The sequence below is a fragment of the Diadema antillarum genome, unplaced genomic scaffold (genome assembly GCF_040938485.1).
Source record: "Diadema antillarum isolate AM-2024a unplaced genomic scaffold, OU_Dant_1.0 scf00000022, whole genome shotgun sequence".
Taxonomy (NCBI): Eukaryota; Metazoa; Echinodermata; class Echinoidea; order Diadematoida; family Diadematidae; genus Diadema; species Diadema antillarum.
The window spans coordinates 4,883,116-4,905,388 of record NW_027270911.1 but is presented as its reverse complement, the minus strand read 5'-3'; the positions used below and the strand labels follow the sequence as shown (position 1 = coordinate 4,905,388).

General features: G+C 36.4%; 1 pseudogene; it reads left to right on the top strand.

Moving 5' to 3' along the window:
- Positions 1–5,513: 5,513 nt before the first annotated feature.
- Positions 5,514–21,316, top strand: LOC139730652 (uncharacterized; annotated as a pseudogene).
- The last annotated feature ends 957 nt before the right edge of the window (positions 21,317–22,273 follow it).

Sequence of the window (22,273 nt, the reverse complement as noted above, 5' to 3'; positions counted from 1 at the left end):
CTCATGTTGCAAACTAATGTCCAGACAAGATATCCCACCTTTTGTAAAGAAGGTCCAATTTTTGCAATTCAAAAGGAAAAAAATCATAGAATGTTGAATGTTTGAAGGAAATAGGATTAATGTTGAGAAAGTTACATAGTTTTACAGGTAGGTCAACACTTAGCTGTCACTATGTACTGTCAGTTTAACTACAGCTGTAGTGTACAGGCTGCAGGAGATAATCCTTTGACCTCATCAAGTGCACATAGGTACTAATCTCTACACACTCTCAGAGAGAACAGGTGCCACTTAGAGAACAATAGACTTACCCTAACAGAGGATTAGGGAAGTGGAGAGGGTGCCACTAATTAGAAGACAATAGAAACAGGTAGCCTGTTCAGCAGGGAACCTGTGACAGATAACAAATAGCAAATTTTCAACTTGATCGTTACAGGTTAACCTTTTCTGTAGGGATCAACTTTGCAGTTAATGGGAGGGCAACAATCAAGTTTTCACTCTCATGTCCAAAGTTTACATGTTACACTGACTTTGTGTGTAACAGCACTTTTATTCTGGGTTCCACTGTGCAAAGAATTTTTATTTGGTTTTGATATTCAGAAGAATGGTGTCAAAAATAGTCATGTCACCAGTCCAGTTCTTCTATTTAGAATTAAAACTGGTTAAAAGGCTGATTTTGTGATTTCTATTTTTTGCATTTATTTTAAACATGTCATGTAACTACTTGAATGTTTTAAAGGGATTTTAAAGGGATTCAAAATGGTAAATTTCATTTTTGACCAGGCGCATTACTGGCCACACACCTTCAACCTGCCCAACATTTAATGATGCAAGTGAATTGGTTTTCTGTGAAAGTGACTCATGTATTCAATTTTGATGTCAACACAAAAGTGCATAGAAAAATTGTAATGAGAATTATTTTTCTTTTATTCAATCTTTTTCTCTGATCTCTGCGATCGGACTTACAACATTGTAGATGAACCTGGAGATCCCTCATTCACCGAAGTGGATTTGTCAATGAGTGAGTTACATTGTACAAGGAACAGATTAAAAATTCCTATGCAGCATTTACATTATGTTCCTGGAAGCCATGGCAGTTCCATTTGGCAAAAAGTGCAGTATGCCGCCGGAGCATTTTGTCTCTGCATCCAGATTTTATTGAGGCTTGCAAAGTTTTCTCATACATTTGCAGCCCATCACATTGTCTCAAGTCCTGTCCTATTTTTCATCTGTGGACTGAAACAGGGTTGCCTTGGCCACAGGGAACATATGATGTAACTGTTACATTAACTGTATGCTCTCAGGGTGCTGTAGGATTAGTGAGAAGATTTGTCTTTCTCAGGTTGTTGCAGGAACTAAATGACAATGTCTACTTTTGTTTTTACTTTGGTTTCTCCATGCTATTGTCCATAGCCAACTGCAATATCTTATTTATAGAGTTGTCTCTCCTAAAAAAGTAATATGTCATGCACCTGACATAGAGAAATTAACTCAAGTTCATAAAAATCAAACTGGGGCCATTTGAACTCAATGTGAAGAGGTAGAATGTTTTTGATAATGTTTAGCAGTAATTGATACCAGGTAATAATTTTATTGAATGTCACAGTGATGAATATGTAATCATTGCAACAACAACAAAAAATGCACTCATGGCACTTATTTCCCCATTCATATCCATTATTGTACAGCAATGCCAAACAATGTTTGCCCTGGTAGCATACTGCTGAATATTAAATCTTTCCTCAAAGCAATGTTCTTAAATCATTCCTGTGAAATAGCTAAAGCTGTGATTCTCTTCTTCTTTCTTTTAGGCAGTGACTCTGATTCAGATACATGGAATAAGGATGATGAAGGAGGAGCTATATCAGAGGTCGACTTAAGCAATACTACAGGTTTGTAAATTTTGTCACCAACATAACCTTCCAGCATATATACCACCTTTTCACATTAATTGTATATTTTAAAGGTGAAAATGAATTCTTTATATTGGATGGAATATTTAAAGTACTTTTGTTTAAAAGAAAAAAATGTTGCTTGAGTTAATTGACTTGCTGTGACATGGTGAAAAGTCTTTAATAGAATTACCTGATTGATGAGACATTGAGTCCAATATCTAGAGAGTGATGTGTACTTCACACAAAAGTTATTAAAAAATCATTTTCCAAACCTTTTCTAATCGTTAATTGTAATATCTTAAGGGTAGAGGTATATTTGAAGAGCAATCCTTCTTGGGAACATTTCTATTATGGCACCCTTCCAAACTGACACACACAAAAAAAAGAATAAGAAAGCTTACAATTACTTAGCCTATCTTTCAGATATGTATGCTTTAGTCTTGAAGGGAGGTGCAGTAGCGGGAAAGGTGATATTTTTGAAATGTAGTTACATTGTCAGCTGGAATGAAAATTACTTCATGTACAATGTAATGCAGTGCATTGAATCATTTCACTGAAAGTCAAACATTAGAGAAACAAATGTGCAGAACGGATCAATATATCAAATAAATAAAAAAGCAACAACTTCTCACATGCCTGTACATACCCACTTTCACATTTGTACGATATGGACAAATGAGTATAGTAGCATATGTGATAGGTGTACAAGTGCCTACATCACTATTCCTTTGGGGAAAGTTCAGGGTCAATCCTTTAGCTCATGTTAGAAAAGTGATAGTTGAATGCATTATCACTTTTCCTTTTACTAAAAATCTCACGAAATAGATAAATGACTGATCATTATTCTTAACCCTAACTAGGCCGGGCTACTTAGGTAGTTGATAGAGCCGGGGGGCTCCCCCCTCCAGATCTCGGCCGACGACCGCGCGATCGCGACGAAAATTGGCACACACATTGCCTATGATTTAATCTGAAATACTATGAAGTTATTTTTTCAAAAAAAAATCATCATTTATGCTAAATTATGCTAATTTATGCATGATGATGCATAAAATCAGACTATTTCGTATAAATCACAAAATAAAGCTCAAAACAGGCACATTTTTTTGTGTAAATATTCTTTTTAGTGTCCTTAGCAAATGTAATTAAAAGAATTGTGATATCAGAACAAATTCTTAAGTATTTTATTGTTTTTTTGAATTTCTTATGTATTTCTTTGTTTTTCAACTTTATGTTTTTCATTGTTTTTTCGATGAAATTTGTCCGCGACATCGCTCTGAACAAGAAAATATGTTATTCATTGATTTTAATCAATGAAACACCAAAATAATCATGCTTTAATGAAATTTGCCTGTAAGCACAGTTTGCATTGAAATTGTACACGAATTAATGTTTTTGAGCAATTTTTGGTCTGACATGCATGTACATATTTATGCGTAACTTCGGAACCGTGCACCCGGGCATCACAAATTTGGTGTCAAAAGATGCGGGAGACTCGAAAGAAAAAAGTCATGAAATGTCGCGGCGCTAGCTTTTTGCGATTGCGATACATTGCGCGGAACGTCGAGGGGAGGCCTCGGAGCCCCCCCGGCCTAGTTAGGGTTAAGATGTGCATGTAGGGTTTGACGCTGAAGCCCAACATTCCTGAAAAGTAACACATGTTTGTACAATTTAATCATTGTTTTTTTGTTTTTGTTTTTTGTTCCATGATTATAGAAGTGGAGGCTAGTCATGGTTACAGAGAAGATGGCAGTCATGTCAGATTACTGACAGATGTTTCTGAAGTTGACATATCGGTGGACAGTGAAGGTAATCTTTTACCACCTTAAAGGGACTTTACAGTACCAGTTGAGGTGGGGATTCATGTTTTGAACATTCCTAAGTGAGATAATGAGAAACCTCTTGTGAGATATGAAAGAGCATGTAATTTTAAGAAGATTTCGACGTTTATTTGATGAAAATTGGTTTTCAAATGTTTCAGATATAAAAAAAAAGTGATGGTAATAAAAGACTACTGGCCACACCTTTTATTAGGATCTCTTTATTTCACCTTGTTTTTGGATATCTCAGCCATTTAAAAACCAATTGCCTAGCACTATTCCTTTGGGGAAAGATCAGGGTCAATCCTTTAGCTCATGTTAGAAAAGTGATAGTTGAATGCATTATCACTTTTTCTTTTACTTAAAATCCCAGGAAATAGATAAATGACTGATCATTATTTTTAAGATGTGCATGTGGTGTAGGGTTTGACGCTGAAGCCCAACATTCCTGAAAAGTAACACATGTTTTTACAATTTAATCATTGTTTTTTTTTTTTGTTACATGATTACAGAAGTGGAGGCTAGTCATGGTTACAGAGATGATGGCAGTCATGTCAGATTACTGACAGATGTTTCTGAAGTTGACATATCGGTGGACAGTGAAGGTAATCTTTTACCACCACATATTTCTTCATTTGAATTTTGGTAGGGTTGTACATGAATACATGACCCGACCTGGTTGCCTGAAGGTATTTGTGTATTACATGTACGTGAATGAGCATTGAATGAGAGTGCTAAGTACATACTAGTACTGTAGCACTCAATACTTCATTCCAAATTGATGTTCAGTAGTCATGTCAAAGTCCCAGGTACTTGTACTATAACTTATGAGGCCTCCCCCCTCCCCCCACAAAAAAAAAAAAGAGGACAAGCAGTGAAATTATTATCATCCTGCTACATGTTTCATAGGTATCTGTTTCCAGATCAGAGGCCCATTGTATAAAACTTTCAATGCTGAAAAAAAAACAACTAACCCTTGAAACTGAAAATTCCAGTTAGGTTGATTTCTTGTCTTGATTTTCATACAGGTAAAAATATTGGAATAATGACACTTTTCTGTTTAAAATGTTATACCATAGTTATATAAAGTCAAAGATCTGAACAACATAAGAGATTTATCAGAATAATTGTAGGAGCAATCATGAGAACTGCAAGTCTTTGTCCACTCTGTGATTAGATAACCAGATACCATAAAACAAAAAAAGTTGTGAAATGGATATATTTTTAAAGGACGAGGGTTCATGCATTTTTCAGCTTTGAAATTATTGTATATAGAACAGAATGCAAAGCTTTCAGAATGTTACAGCACATGTTCTTTTGATAAAAGATTTAATCTTTGGAGTTGTAGAACAGTGTAATATCTTGGTTATGTGGAAAGCAAAGGAGCAATAAAACTCAAAGGAAATATCTAAGTTTTGGGGATTATCTGTCGTCATAACTCCTGCAACTGGATGTACACACAAATGAGGCACATCCATCGAGGTAGAGCCTAGATATTTGGACATGTACTTATATTGATTATTTCTCTTTTTTGTTTTTGTTGTTGCTTTGTTACAGCTTAAGGCACATTAGTTTAAAATTGAAATTACCAAGCTTCAGACAATTGAGTGATTGAATGTTGTTAATTGGATAATCCATTTGATGAAATTAGAGTTATATAATCCTCCTTTTGCCCTCTGCCTGACCCAGCAGTGCTGCTAACAGCTCTGCCGTGGGCATTCACAAAACAACGTAGTGATACTGATGTAACCTCAAAACGGATTGTGATTCTCTCTCTCTCTCTCTCTTTTTTAAGGCAGTGACCCTGATTCAAATACATGGAATAAGGATGATGAAGGAGGAGGTATATCAGAGGTCGACTTAAACAATACTACAGGTTTGTGAATAGATACTGAGTATGAACTTCATGCATAACTGTATGTAAGTTATCAGAGATTTTTACCAAAGAGGCATGTTGATTTACACTACCCTCCAATCTTTTCTCTTCATCTCTCGTTACTCTTTTCTACATCACTCTTAGTCATTCTCTTCTCCTTTCTCTCTTCCTGGTTCCCTCTGCTATTTATGTCACTTTTACCCTCTTTTCTTCATCACCCTCCTATCACCTTTCTCTCATCACCCTCTCATTGATGATAAAGTTTTAGCCATGTGTAATTACCTCCACCAAGGGAGGAGGTTATGTTTTAGTTACCGTTGGTTTGTTCGTTAGTTAGTTTGTTCGTGTGCAAAATATCTCTAAGAGTAGTTAACGGATTGGGATGAAACTTGCAGGAAAGGTTGAGAATGACAAAAGTACCAAATGATTAACTTTTGGTAGTGATCCAAGAATTTTGGGGGAATTTATGAAGGATTTTTGACATTGTGGCAGGTAGGGTCAATGAACTTGGGAGTTCAGGCTGCGCGTATTTGAGGTTTGCCTGCGTGCACTAAAGTGCGTGCTCTAGTTTCTGCTGGGGTGAGGCACGCCGTGCAGCTGAGTGTTCATGACATAACAAAGGCTTCTATATTGGGAAATCTGGCAACTTTCAGCACGCAATGCTATAAGTACGTACGTGTGGAAATCACTGTTATCTCCACGGAAGAACAAGATCAGTGGTGAAAATGATTTGCATGCTTGGCGGAGGTCTGCGCTCTCCGAGTACTTTTCTAGTTATATTTGTGTCACTATAGTAAATACCAGTCTTGGTCTTATATTTGTCTTTATCTTCTGGTCTTGGTCTTAAACTTCAAGGTTCCGGTCTTGGCCTTCTTGTTCTTGGGGTTGGGATTTAGAATCTTTGTTCTTGTTTTTGGTTGATCTGATTTTCACTGCAGTGCTGGTGCTCATGCAGTCAAAGCAATATCATCCTAAAATATCTAAATCATTCACAAGGTATTTTCAACTGCCAAACCCTTTTCTGTTTTTTGACAAATATTCTTTTGTCTACTCTTGTTTTGCTTAAGTGCAGTGTTTGTTTGTTTTTTTTACAGAAGTAGATAAAATTTATCTTGTCTATTTTTTTTGACATCAATTATATATACTTATTATGAAACAACATTATTGTAATCTGTACATATGCAATTCATGGTTCTGCTCTGATTAGTTTTCATTAACATTCATACATAAATAAAAATGAAATTTGAATACTCTAGTATGCATGAAAAGAAAGTTGATGGTGGAAAACAGTAACTTCGATTTCTTTAGTGACAGTATCATAATGTATGACAGTGCTTCAGACAAGCACCCAAGGTACAGTATTGGGTGCCTAGAATGATAAGAAACAAACTCATTTGAGGAAATTTTTGACACCCATGTTCAGGCACCCTCTTCAGTTTCAATGCCCAAGCACCAAATGGTTAAATCTGGTTAAAGGGATCGTACAGTTTTGGTTGAGACCTAATTTCAGGTTTCTAACATTTTTCGGTGAGATAATGAGAAACCTCTCATGAAATATGAAAGAGCATGTAATTCTATGAGGAATTCAATGTTTTTATGATGAAAATTAGTTTTGAAATGGCTGAGATTATGTATCCAAAAAAGAGCAATTCTAATAAAGTGTAGGACCCACACTTTATTACGATCGCTTTGTTTTACTTTGTTTTTGGATGTTTTAGTCATTCCAAACCCGATTTTCATCAAATAAACTTTGAATTCCTCTTAAAATGGTATGCTCTGTTCTATATCATAAGTGTTTGCTTGATATCTTGCAAAAAGTTAAAAGCCCAATTCTCACCTCCACCAATACTGTACCCTCCCTTTAAGTGTGTTTCAGGCACCTGCTAATGTTGGGCTCCGTGTACAGTTTCTTTAAATGCTAGTTCCATCAATAAATATGTAATACATTACGAAGCTGAATTTCCCTTGACTTGAGTTTTCACTAATCTATGCATAGAAAAATATTATAACTACTGTTGTGTCATATACATGTGAAACTATATTTTGTGCTTGTAGGCAGTGGCTCTGAGAGAGATGCAGTTGGTGGAGAAGATGGAGGAGAGGTGGACATCATGGATGTTAGAGGTAATAATACCAGAAAGTGTTTTTCATAATTTTTGGTGTTCACTTGTACATTGTAGCATTCCCATAATTGCATATAACTACTGAGGTGTACATTATCTTTTTAGTGTAAAATACATTTTCACATAATTTGCAAATGAATTCTACGTCTCGTGTCATATTCCTAGCATGACTCTAACGCCCGATATATTTCATATGCATCACTTGTGAAGTAATCTCACAGAGTGTATACTATTCAGTCAATCGCATTAAGAAAGAATAATTGTTAATCAATTATGCCATTGTATGTGCCATATCTTTGCAAGGTTTTTTATTTTTGGCATATTTTGAGTCGAGAGCTATGTGCGGATTCAACAACTCACAAAATTATCAACTCCAACCTCAACAGGAATGCAGCATTCACTCATACAATACTGGTGCATTGCTGAACTCCATGATCATGAATTTACTGGTAGCCTTTAACGATATTGTCCAGAAGTCCCTATTTACAATAGATTTGATAAACATACAAAGTATACAGTAATGTGTGTTTAATTAATTGGCTTGCTCTAATTGAGGAAATAAAGCTCCAAAGCAGCTGAGTATTATTTTTTGCCCAGACTCTCCTTTAGAATTCGGACCAAATGTAATAAAAGAAATAATCAGTATAAAAATGTATCATCTAGTTTTTTATTTTAATTTCTTAAAGTTTCCAACTTTCCTTACTATTTTTTAATTAAATTTTTTAGTAAGATTTTAATGACCACAACAATCACAAAAGCAATTGATGTCAATCAGTAGAAACAGAAATGATTATACACTTGTGAATTTTGGTTTTAATTACAATTTGAATTGGAATGTAGATACAATAATGTTTTTGAGCAATTTTTGGCCTGACATGCAAGCGTAAAATGTTACATAACTTTGGAACCACATGCCCGACCTTTATGAAGTCATCCTCAAAAGATTGCACTGTAATTGAGGGGAAAAAAAGTCCCAAAGTGTCTTGTGACTGCTTTGGGTGTTACAAACAATATTGCGCAAGACATTGAGGGGAGTTTTGATTATTAATCTATGGGTGTGCACTTGAGTGTTACCATCGGCCCAAGGAACACACAATGCTTTTATTATGGCCCATGGCTCATGCTGAAAGCCCTACAAGGCTGAATTTTCCTGACAAATTGATGAAGCATCGATAGTTCCTGAGCAGCTTCTTACATAACATACTTTGCAAACTGTATATATTTACACAATGTATGTTTTTTGGTATTTATATTTTCAGCTTCACGGGGGAGGAAACGGGCTCGTGTTCATTTTGTTGACAGCAACTCGGATTCATCTTTCATCAGTGTAACATCATCCTGTGATAAGAGAAGAAGTAAGTTCCCTGTCTATATTATGATATCTATCATGACAATGCAAATGAAAAGTTATGAAAACATATGAACCTTGTCACTTTAAAGCGAGTTAGTTGATACAATGGGGGTCAGTAGATATCGGTCACATCTTAAAAGGGGACAGGTAGAAATCAAAGTGGTAATGTGTATGGTGTTATTACTTCTAAAGCAATCACACCCTTACATTGACATACTCAATTTCAACTCTTCATTGTCATGAACATGAAGGTGATATATAGACTTTAAGTTCATTAAAATATGCTCATGAAGCTGAGTTTTATGTATGTACAAATGTAGGTATTTTTGTTTCTGTAATGAAAAACAAAGAGATTTTGTGTTTGTGTGCATGCATTAATAAGTTGATTGATTTTGCAAGCTATGTAACTATATCTACCAAGATGTCTTGAACACGAACAGAATGAAACATGACAATTAACCAAGATGGCTATGTCTAATCTTGCCATCATTATATGATATGATCAGTTTGGCAAGCTCTACATGCCTACAAAATTTTGCATCAGTTAAAGCAATGGAACTTCCAATGCAAAACAATGAAAAATTGCCTGTGTGAATATCAAGATGTGTTAACTTCTTAATGGGATTTCAACATGAAAGAAAGTGGAAACTGCTCAATTGGAAAAAAATATGTATATTGCCAAGCTGGGTTAAAACCCATGAAAAACTTTGGTTGCAGACATCAGAGGTTGAATTCTTCACGAAGCTCCCGTACATCTCCACAAACAAAACGTGTGGAATGGATGCTTATGTGAAAGATAAATCAAGAATCATTTCATCTGTTTCCATTCGCATTTTCACTTCATTACATTCTTTTTGCTATTCTGAGTAACTCCACTTTCAGCAAGTGTGGGTGCCTGTGGCACACCCTCTCCCTAATACATACAATATTGCTACCTTCTTGTGTCTGACTCAGTGCAATAGTAACAAGGATGAGTCCACACTTGTGACAACAGCATTAAAAAAACAACAACAACAACAAAAAAACAACCCTCAGATGAAGCATCCAGGATAGGATCTTAACCATTTTCTCTCAATTGATAGGTTCTGATGTTGTGAGTTAAAACTTTTTCTGTAATCTGTAAGGAAAAAGCATTATCTGTACTAATGTTAGTCACAAGACTGGTAACTGCATGCTATAATGCTCTTTTTTGTGTTGTTGTTTTTCATTGTAGAGAGAATCAAGTCAACCAAGCACAGCCGAGAACTGACATCTATTCTTCGCATGAGATGCTGTCGGAATTACTGTCTGCACAAGGTGTCCCGGAAGGAAGTGGCCCTGTGCAGGAATGCCTTCCAAGAGAAGAAAAAGTGTGAGCAGAGACAGTGGATACTGCAGTACTTTCTTGAACACCACGAAGATTCTGGAAATGCTCTGAAGGTCCTCTACACTATTGGGGCCACAGAGGTGTGTCAACGTGGATGGCGATTGGCTCTTGGGATATCTAGAACCCGTTTTTGGCAGATTGAATGTCATTTTCGAGGTTAGTATTGGATTGCATACTTCCGATTTGAATAATAAACAGTAGTTGTTCCCAACAACAAGAATAAGATTGGTATCTGGTACAGTTCGACCTCGATTATCCAGCCTCCTTTTATCCAGAAATCTTTATTATCTGGACACGTTCATGCAGTGAAGGACTTTTTTAAATCTAAAGATTGAGAAAAAACAGTGACTTTAAACTCAATTAGAATGTCTACAAAACTCACACGATTTACCTACAATATTCCCGACAGAACTAACATAAATTCACACCTTATTATCATTGTAAAAGTAAGGGACCACTATTTTGCGCAGGCTAGCATAGATTACACCACCGTTGCGGGGTACGCTACCTGCCTAGCTGCCAGTGCACTTGGACGGCAGCTATATACATTAACATTGTGTCTCCCATATCTGGCCAATTCACTTATCCGGATGAGCCCCGGTCCCGACATGGGTGGGTAATTGAGGTTGAACTGTGATTGTACCTTCAATAAAGTGTGTCAATACCCGAGTATTATGTTTGCTATATTTGTAGAACATACTTGAGACTTGAGACATGCCTTTTGCAAAATTTTAGAATTTTTGTCACTCCAATTGTGCCAAATTGTTGTGGAGGTATTATCTGATTTATAGAAATATGTATGCTCTCAGGGGCTATCACAAGTGAATTATTGCTGTTTTTGTGTATCTGAGCTGTACACTAATTTGATTTCCATAGTATTGGTACGCTTTAAATGTATATTAATAGACTTGGAAAAAACAAAACAAAACAAGAAGAAGTAACGAAGTAACCATACTTGAGATCATCCAGTATTCCACTCTGCCTGTGGGTGGTTTAAGTTGGTTCAGGGAGTTAGCCAAAAATTGTTTCATTTGCTAAATGCTAAATTTCCAGTGTGCCATCTTTTTCACCAACTGAGTCTTCTCTGATATCATTGTCCTATGTTATAAAACATCTAGCTTAGTTAAGATGGTGAAATTCTTGTACGGTTGTCAATATTTGAAAGTGAAATCATGTGGTTATATAGAGCAGTGATGTTACGACTGGTAGATTGCAGGTTCAAAACCCATCGTGCTTTAAATGCTCTCATTGACCCTATCTAGGCTAGGTTATTTGGGGAGTTCTTAGAGCCAAATGCTGAAACCACAATAGCCTTACATGTCATAGAGTGATATGCTGTATACAAACGTAGATTGTGATGGATGGTTGTGTTAATTTTGGAAATGCTTATGCTTACAACTCTCCTTTATAGATGGATATCAGACATATCTCCCTCCAAATCAACGGCGACGAGGACTACAGTCCAAAGCAGTAGCTTCAGCTGTAATGTGGCTGGATAGATTCTCGAGAAGATTTGGAGACAAACTGCCAGCCCAAGAGCGTATACATCTCCCATCCTGCTTGACCCGAGCAACAATGTACAATCTCATGAGGGAAGAATTGGAGGAGCACGGAGAAGAAGTGTGTAGCAAGGCTCACTTCTTACGCATATGGAGAAAAGAGATGTCTCATGTGTCAATACCAAAGGTAATCATACTATTGGTGCTATGGTGAAATGGTCAATATCAGGATGCATTACTCTTGTATCTTACCATACCTGCATATTTCCATGGAGGGGACAGTATGTACAGGGCTATTTGAGCTCCATTCTGATAGGGATAGTGTAGGTGTCAAACAATCTATTTCCTGACAAAGTTGCCTAAACACCATACTGCTTAAAAATGAAAAGTAAAGAAATCTTGGTGCCTCAATGGAATCTCCAAATTACAGCCATATTTCCCATTATTCCGAGTTTCCAAAACTGGTTACAATTGGGCACCTGACTAGACCCCTAGGAAAATGTAAGCATGGAATCCTGATCAGAAGATGTGAACATTTTTCAAACCAGACATTTTTCTTATGTTTTTGTTGTTTTCTTAGTGTCTTAATGTATACACAAATATTGAGAGTTTTTCAGTCATTGTGCTGTCATGAAATATGTTGTAACCTTGGAACTTGTTGCCTAACTTTGAAGGACTACTATAAGATGTGCCTGGTTTCTAGTGTCGTACATATTCACAAATATTGACAGTTTTTAGTCATTGTGCTGTGATGAAATATGTTATAACTTTGGAACTTGTGGCCTAACTTTGAAGGACTACCATAGGATGTGCCTGGTTTCAAATTCATTAAAAAAATTGTCACAGTTTTTGGCTATTGTACAATGATCTCAACTTCTTGATGGGTGTCAAGTTGAACCTCGACCCCAGTTAGACAAGGGTAAAATAAGCTTGGTCTGATAATTGCAGCCAAGTCTTTGTATGCGTGTATATTAAAATCACTACATCCCAATATATATATATGAGTATTCTACCCTATCAATTCTGCTTTACAAATCTCACCTCAACACAAACAAAAAGTCGCCAGACATGAATTTGTAGTTAAGACCATATTCTGAAAGAGCAGACTTTAAGCTTTAAAATGATGTATAACTCAAATCAAACGGACTCTCCTAACCTATCTAAATATTGGAAAGAAAGCACAAACTCAGGAAAAGTGTGAACTGAGAAAAGAGGCTCTGAAGTACAGTGTCTATTCAAGCGCTTAATCTTTACCAAACCGTGCTGGCTGTGCGATGAATGGGACAAAAAAACAGGAAGTAAACCACCAGAGTAACAACAATGAAGGGATTATCAGATTAAACTGAAATTAAGCATGCCTCATTAACACATTCTGCCCATAATTAATGCCATTTTTCAAAGCAGTAGCACTATCCTTTCAAAAGTTACTAGAGTTGAAAGTGAAGAGTGTGGACGAGGTTTTTCAGAAATGAAAAAGGGATTCTAAAAACACACCTAATCACACTATTCTACCAAAAATGTTCGAAATAAACTGCTAAAACAACACACTTCCCTGCCCGTTTTATGATACCAAATTTTAGCATAATGTAAAAGAAGACCCGCTCTTTCAGAAAATATGAAAAAGTCAAGTTCGGCTAGGTTGACCCATTTCACTTATTTTCAGTCCTTACGCAAAATCAGTGTGTGCGACTTTATGTTCGTTTTGAGGTGCACGGTCACATATATATATGTATATATATGTACAATACATATATATATATATACTGTAAAAGTGGATATTTTCGTGTGACTAATTTTTCGCGCTTGGCCTGGTCGGAAGAGTTTCGCGTGTTTTTAATTCTGCGGAATCAAGACATCACGCACAGGCACATATGGCAAGCAAAAACATTCGCGTGCTTTTATTTTCGCGCTTGTTTCTGGTTGCGCGAAATGCGCGAAAATTTTAACACCGCGAAAATTTCCCATGTACATATATACTAACAAAATCTCTCCCAAAACGAATTCCTTATCTTTAATTTTGTTTTAAAATCAGTAAGACACCCTGTTCCATACCTATATCTGTGAGGCTGTGATTTCAATAGTGTTTCCTTTCTTGTATAATAATTGTTTTTGGTCAAATAACACACAGATAAAAAGAGTCAGTTGCTGAAAGAATCCCAGATCCTTCTTGTCCTCAACGAATAAAGATCTCAATGTATGTTCCCCGTTTTCTTCAGGTCAACAGATTTTCAAAGTGCGACGTGTGTACACAGCTTAAGCAGAGCATCGAGAGAGCCAATGAAAAAGAAGAAAGACAAGCACTCCATCAACAGAGGGAGGAGCATCTGACTCAACAAAAGTAATTTTTTTTTTTTGTCTCTACATGCAGGGCTGCAAAATATTTGATGTTTTGGTGGCCATTATTGCTAATTTTAATACCCAAATAAGACAAAATATCGTTCAAGTAAATGATCAATTTTCACATTTTGGAATGCATGCAAAGTAGTTGAAAAAAGGTCAAGTTTTGAGTAATGGGGTAATATTTATATGATATTGGATGGCCTTGAGATTGATACAAGGAAATATTGGACGAGCTATGCACAAATATTGGACAAGTCGAAGACGAGTCCAATGTTTCACTTAGCGAGTCCAATATTTCCTTGTATTAACAAAACATAACACATAACGACCGTACTGTAACATGCATGCAAATGCAAGCGGCGGCTGGCTACATGTATTTGTATATCGCGAGTGGGCTACTTGTATCTAGCTGTAGCGCTGAGCTAATCAATCGTCGCCTGCATGCTCCAAAAAAAAAAAAAAAATGCAACTTGTTTTCATCAAACCTAAATTGAATTTCCTGTTATGAAAGTGATATTTTGAAAAAATTGTATGAAAAACAATATCAACTAATTGATATATGAAACTTGTTTGTATATACACAGAATTTTAGAAGAAACTATATTTTAGTTAATTCGTGATTGACCAATCACAGACGTTTTTACTTCATATGTCAGTTTATCTCGTATTTATATCTCAACCAATCATGATGCAGTTTATAAAAACTTTGGGGAATCCCCCTCTTGCCGTCCAATATTGTAAACATTGGTCGCCTCGGAAAAAAAATATTGGTAGAGTTCAACAAACTTTCTAAGTTGGTCGGAGGTTATGAGGTGTGTCGACAAAATAACACTTGTATTTGGGCTCTAAAAATCCTCTGTATGGATAATAATATGACATATTATTACATTTTCACTATTCTTGGAACATGGATCTAGGACAGTGTCTGGGTGTTATGGCTTTTCTTCACTGATTCAAAGACAATTTGAATGTTGTTTTGTTTTCTGGAATGTATAACACGTACCTCCCCATAATGCTTTACAGTGTGGTACCAAATACATATACAATCAGCAGATGAACTTCATGCTTGCATTCCGGATAGTGGACCAGTAGTGTAAACACAATATGCTCTGCTGTCAAGTTTTTGACTGAACAACAACTCTTTAAATGTTGATTCAAATTTTCAATATTTGAAAATTTCTTTATGGAATTTTCAAACCTGTATCTGTTATATTTCTATCATTCCAGTTAGTAAAGTAACTTGGAGTAGATTTTTACAAAGTTATTGAAATTATTTAACCCATAAGTCTGAAGTTACCTGTTTGCAGGGGATCAACACTGTACAGGGAATTGATCACTCTCAGTTGTATTTGTAGTTTATTTTCACATAGTGCTCTCCCGTTATGATGAACAGGGTTATATCAAAGTTCCGGTTTCAATGAAGTAAAAATTCATACTGCATCATTATCCACTTTATCAATTTTTATCATTTAGTTGTGTGGTTACAACAAAATTTAGATATTATTACAAAAGAAAACTGCTAATCCCGAGAACTTTGTTATAATGGCAGTTGTTACTGTACTGTGTATTGAATTGTGAATTATGTTTTTTTTTTCTTTGAACAGGACTGAAAGGCTTAAATACTACAAACATGCACAGAAGGCAAGGAAGTACCCAGAGAAATACATCAGCATCATCATTGATGGCATGGATCAAAAGTCAACAAGTATACCCAGATTCTACCCGCATGTCGAAGTCCTTGTCAGCAGCCTGGAGACTTCCATCCCACATTACTGGAACTATCGTACATGGAAGGGGGCAGCACATGTTTGTGGACACCAAAGAGTATCCACACGACTCAAACCTGACTTCAACTATCCTGTTGCAGGTTAGTCTGAGTCTGAATACTCTAAAGAAGATTATATCCGCTGTTTGCAAAATCTTTTATACAAATTCAGTCAATGGCCATATTGTGAAAAAAAAAGTGTTCAGAAGCTGTTATGGCAGGTACAATTATTTATTCTTTTTAAATGTATAGTATGGAGTGTGACACCATAAAAATGTCACAAAAGGGGTTATGTCTTGCCCAGGTCACTTCCTTGGAGATGAATCATGTGCAATACCAATGATTTTTCTTTTGAGCGGCATTTCTTACGGTTGCCAAGCACTGTTACTAGTACTTGCTCGTCCATCAGGGATCAATAAGCCAGTTTTAAGTTCCACTTTGAGCATGAGCAGAAAACGGTCATCTGTCAAATTTAAGTTTTTAGCGGCCCTACAATGTAGGTCTAAGGTAAAAAGTCACAGCTCATATATCCGTCAAGATATCTGTGTGTTAACTTGAGAGATATTGTACAGATTTTGATAATTCTTGTTTATGGATAGGTTACATCACACTGAAATACTGGTCAACTTCAAATTTAAAGTCTGTATGGGAAAGGGCAAAGGGCCGGCACAGCCAATTATCTATGCACGTGCACTGCATGGTTTACCCCACATTACCCTGAAAAATATTGAATGAATTGTGATATTTTTATGTTTAGGTTCATCACACTAAAATGCAGGGTGTGATAATCATGTCTAGCAATGTCATCTGTGTCTAAAGGACACATGATATGTCTTTTTTATGCCTCCGCCTGGAAGTGGAGGCGGAGGCATTATGTTTGGGGATTAAATTGTCCATTCGTCTTCCCGTCCGTCCGTCCAAATCAATTGTGTTGACTGCGCCACTAAAAAAACACATTTGAGGCATCCCAGTGAAACTTGGCATGTATATATATGAGTAGGCAAAGTTGTGCCTATCAACTTTTGGGTGCACATGCTCATGGTCAAAGGTTAAAGTTTGAGGTCAAATTCTCAAATATCACTGTCATTCCTCCCTATATCTATGCAATGCCTGAAGGTGTTTTCTTGAAATTTAGTGTACACATGTATTTCCCAGTAAAGATTCTCCCGAGAAAGTTTGGCCTGACAGTGAGTCTCTTGGGAATTTTAGGGTCATGGGGTCAAGGGTCAAAAGTCAGACAAAAAAGTTTCAATTTTACTATTTGATACTGAAATTATACTTTTCTCCATGCCGTGGAAATTATTCATTGCATAAACTTATGAAATGGTCGAAGTTCCAGTTAAAATCGTCCAATCCCCAAACACGCGCTCTCTCATAGTAAAGCCATCAATTCAATTAAACCTAGTTCAAGGAGAGTGAACACTTAAGACATTTGTGACAAACATGTCATTTTACTATCTTGCCAATTATGGGAAACTTTTCACACATTGTCACAATGTACTATGGACTTATTAGGAGAAGCATGCATTATTGCCATGGCGACGCTCCTAGTTTTTTTTTTTTTTTGTATCATGCTAATCGGTGTGTTTATAATTATTATTATTATTGCAGGTTCTTCATAGATATGCCACTACGCTTCCAGATACTTTGTATCTTCAGATGGACAACTGTGGACGAGAAAATAAGAATCAGTGCATTCTTGGACTATGTGCTCTGCTGGTGGAACTTGATGTCTTTAAAAAGGTGAGATTATATGAGAAGGAGAATTTCAATTTGTTAAGTAATGGCTTTTATGATTCCCCCTTGGAAGGAAGAAAATAGTGAAAAAATGATTGCAGAATACTGGAGAAAATGTACTTTTTTTCTTCTACTTTATTCTTTTTAAATCAATGATGTATTTTCCACCAAAAAAACAAAACACTCTACCAAGGTACATACTAACCCAAAGTTTTGTTTGTTAGCCTGCAAATGAACTTGGTATCACCAATTTTTATCGATGACATTCAATCATGCATGAGGTAGTCAAAAGTAGAGCAGAAAAGCATTTCATTTGTACAAAGTTTGTTCAAAAAAATCAATAAATACAACTAAAATTGTTGACAATCAAATCTAGTTTCCTAAAGCTGTATACTTTTCATTTAGTGGTTCCACCAAAATATATGTATATTGGTTGTGAAGGTAAAGAATGAGAAGAAAAGAATTTGTAGAGGAAGAGGAAATTTTAGTAACTGCAGCTATGATAGTGCCATTGATTGATATATTTATTTTTGCTTTTGTTTCATTTGTAGGTGAAACTTTGCTTTCTAATGAAGGGGCATACACATGAAGACATCGATCAGCTCTTCAGCCGTATATCAACCCATACATCAAAGCACAACATACCAACACTGTCTTCGTTGCTATCGCACATTCCCAAGTCATATAGCAAGCCAAATACTACTGCTGAGAGAATACACAACATCTTCAACATAAGGGACTGGTTACAAACACACATCAACAGGCCATCACATCACAGTCATCCACACCAGTTCAAAATTACCAAAGTAAAGGGAAAGGCTGTCATTCACACAAAGAAATGGAGTAATAGTTCCGAATGGCAGGCTACAACGGGCTGCAGCCACATCCTTTCAGGACACCCCTCTGGCATTCCACAAGCTGTCCAACGGAAGTTGGAGGAGCTTTACATCACCCGTCTCTACAGAGATATGACCAAGTACCGGCCCTACCTTACTGAACCAGAGCATCAGGAATGGATGAAACTTCTTGGCTCCTTGGAAGCAGATGATAGTAAGTATTATAGGAAACAAACTTCAGATAAAAAGCCGCCAAGTACGAATGTTTTGTCAGTTGCTCTAACAATTAGTCAGCATAAATCCAGGTAATTTATGCATATGTTTAATAAGTAGCATGCTTCTCATGCCGAAATAAAACTTCGAAAATGCCCATTTTTGGTTGAATGACCGACAATTTGCTATAAATTGTTTTTTCCTATGTATTTTCTTGTATTTGAAGCATCTTCTTATACAGTGCGCTTCCATTAAACAAGCATAGTTATAACAAAATTCTTGTTACAAAGAAGGAAAAATTCTGGTCTCCAAACATTCACCTGCACATCTTTATGTGTTTTACTGTTCAGCTATAAGAAAATTTTGTTTGTATAACTTAAGTAAAACTGCTGGTCACATGGAGTTCTTGAATGGGAGTGCACTGTATTCCTTTTGTAGACTCATTTGTGTATTCTGTATGGTTTTGAAAAAAAGACACACCCAAAACAAACAAAACAAATGAAGGGGATTATTCTGCCCCCTCAATTATTCTGGTCGCATTCATATTTCTAGTGGCCACTATAAGTTATGCGCAAGGACTTATAATGTATTATGTGTCTGATTATGAAATTGTCTTTGAGACAGAGTTGTAGCAAAATTAATGTTTAGAATTGTTTATATCTTCACAGATTCCCACCCCCATTGGATACTGCTGGATATTCTAATGGCTAAGGACTCTACACAGACAGATCAGCGTAGGGAACCCCATTCCGACGTCAATGTGTCCAATGATGAGCAAGATCCCATCCCTCCAGTGAGTTTCAATTTACAGTGAAGTCTCAATCATGAATAGCAGAAATACTTTGTAATGCATTAATCATTTAAAATCATTTATTCAATGACCAAACTTAATTCACTGCAGATTAAATTATGTCTTATAAGAGTTTATGAGATGTAGTCCCGGTAACAGTCCATCCTAATATATTTAAAGTGTAAATCATCTTTTGAAGGATGAATATCCGTAACATTTCTCCTTTAAAGGGATGGTACAGTTTCAGTTGAGATTGGGCGCAAGGTTTCCAATTCTTTGATGATTTTTTTTTTAAAGAGATAATGTGAAAACCCTTTTGAAATATGAAAGAGATTATAATTCTTTGACAAATTCAAAGTTTATTTGGTGAAGATTCGGTTTTGAATGGCTGAGATATCCAAACCAAAGCAATCCTAATAAATGGTAAGACCCACCTTTTATTGGGATCATTTTGCTTCACTTTGTTCATAAAGTGGTTTGTAAGTAACTTGCAGAAAGTTAATAACTGAATCCACATCTCGACCAATACTATACCATTTCTTTAAATGAGAATACATGTCAACAATTTTACAAATAATGGGCAATTTTAATTTGATTTGGTATCATAGGTACAAGAAACTGAGATAAAGGTCAAGTTAGCATTCTAAATCCACTGGTCAAAACTCAGTGCCCACTATGCCAGGACTAACATTCAAAGCTATGATGATTTGAAAAAAAAAAAGAAAGAAAGTAAAGTTACCCCAGCAAATCACTGAAAGTCTCATTAAAATTAGATTAAAAAAAGAAGTTATGCTAATAGTTTCTGCTTCACCAGCTAATGTGAGAAGGTATGTTTACATGCAAAGTACCTGAAATCATCTGTTGAGCTTAGTGTAGGAGACCAACTGCAGAGGTATTGATTTTTTAGCAATAATTCAAAAGATATTGGACAGATTTTATCAATTTTTGGTTTATTAATTACATTAACATACAGTTCAAGTTTGAATCCGAAATTCGCAGGACAGCACTCAAAGGTCACAGTTCAAAATTTACCAGAATATATGTTCATTCCTCACGACAGCAGCTGGACTTTGATGAATCTTTGGCATTTAGACACAACACACTTAAATACAGGGCTTACTAACTACATCCAGATTTCTGTATCCTGTGGTATATAGACAGATGACATGTCAGGCTAGATCATCATCTACTTTCACCTTATCTTTCAACATTTTTATATTTTTCTTAAATTTGCTAATGTTAGGTTGTTTGGTACATTTGCGTATCCACATTTGTAAATCTTCTTTGATTTGTTTCTTCTGTGAAATATTAGGTCAACCTGGGACGCAAGATCGACCAGAGGAGACAGACTGTGACTCCTGAAGTTGGAAAGATGGTAGCAGTCTTCCTAGAAGACTTCCGGAATGAATGGCCCCAAGTTGGAAAGATCACTGCAATACACAATGCTACAGTAAATGTCCATTGGTTTACAGGCACCACAACTTCACAATGGGATGAACTCAACAAGCCGGGACGAAACGGACAAAGTGAAGCATACATCTCCACGATTCCAAAAACATCGTTTTTAACAGGCTCGTTCAATTTGACAGGACATGGCAAATTACCACAGGAAATACAACGGCAGTTAAGAGAAAAACGGGAAGAACTGTGCAATCAGTGAACATTCAGACTCTTTGGACTTAGGCATGCGCTGTGACTTTGACACTTGTTTTTCATAGATTTAGCCTCTATACTATATGGGGGGGGGATTGATATTGTACAAATATTTAATGGTCATGAGTATGATGGTACAAGATGTCGCACAAGGTGAAAGATTTAGGTGTTCTATTCAATGAGGCAAAGCAGAGTTGAGTAGTGAGCCTCTATATAAATCTGGATCTGATGTTTGTGTATTTAAACCAAACAATTAGACCCAAAGACCCTAATCTGTCATTAGATCCCAATGTTGAGGTTCTAAGCTTTGTCCCCTGCACTTGCTTTGAGATATTGGCATTCAATTTTTTCTTTTTCTCTTCACTGGTTCTGGCAGAGCTCTGTTAGAAACAATTCAGATTATTGCCCCATCACTGCCATTTTATCAATATCCGCCGGATCTAGGGCTGTTACTGTCTTTGCGTAAGCCGTGATTTGTGTAGCGGTTGACTCATCCAGCAATCTCACAATTATTCTTCATATTATTTCTCAAAGTATTAATCCCAAATGGGATATTGTCATACAAAGGTCTGTCAGATGGAGTTGAAGACTTAGGTCCCTGCCAAAAGGTGGTTTTGGGGTTCAAGGAAGATAGGTACATTGTTGTACTTGAGCAAAAGAAGCGGCTGGGCATCTCGAAGAATATGGTAGTTCATACATGTGACCACTAAATTCTTCGTCTGCATTTTCACGATGGGACTTTGTAAGCATATCATTACGGTATGTTGGAAGTAATTTTGCCCATCTTCGCTAGTGTTGAGATCATCGTGAACATTCATGTCCCAAAGTTTTCACAGCCTCTCTGTCCAAAATATGTCATCATATCAAGTAATGCCTTGTTTTGTATACCTTGCAAGTGGTTGTAACTGACTATTGGCAAACTTCACATTTCTCCTAGTATTAGAGGCACCAGAGTCAGAGGGTAGGTCCTCTTGTTCTTGGTCTGTTAACAAGACAGAACTTCTTCTCGCTG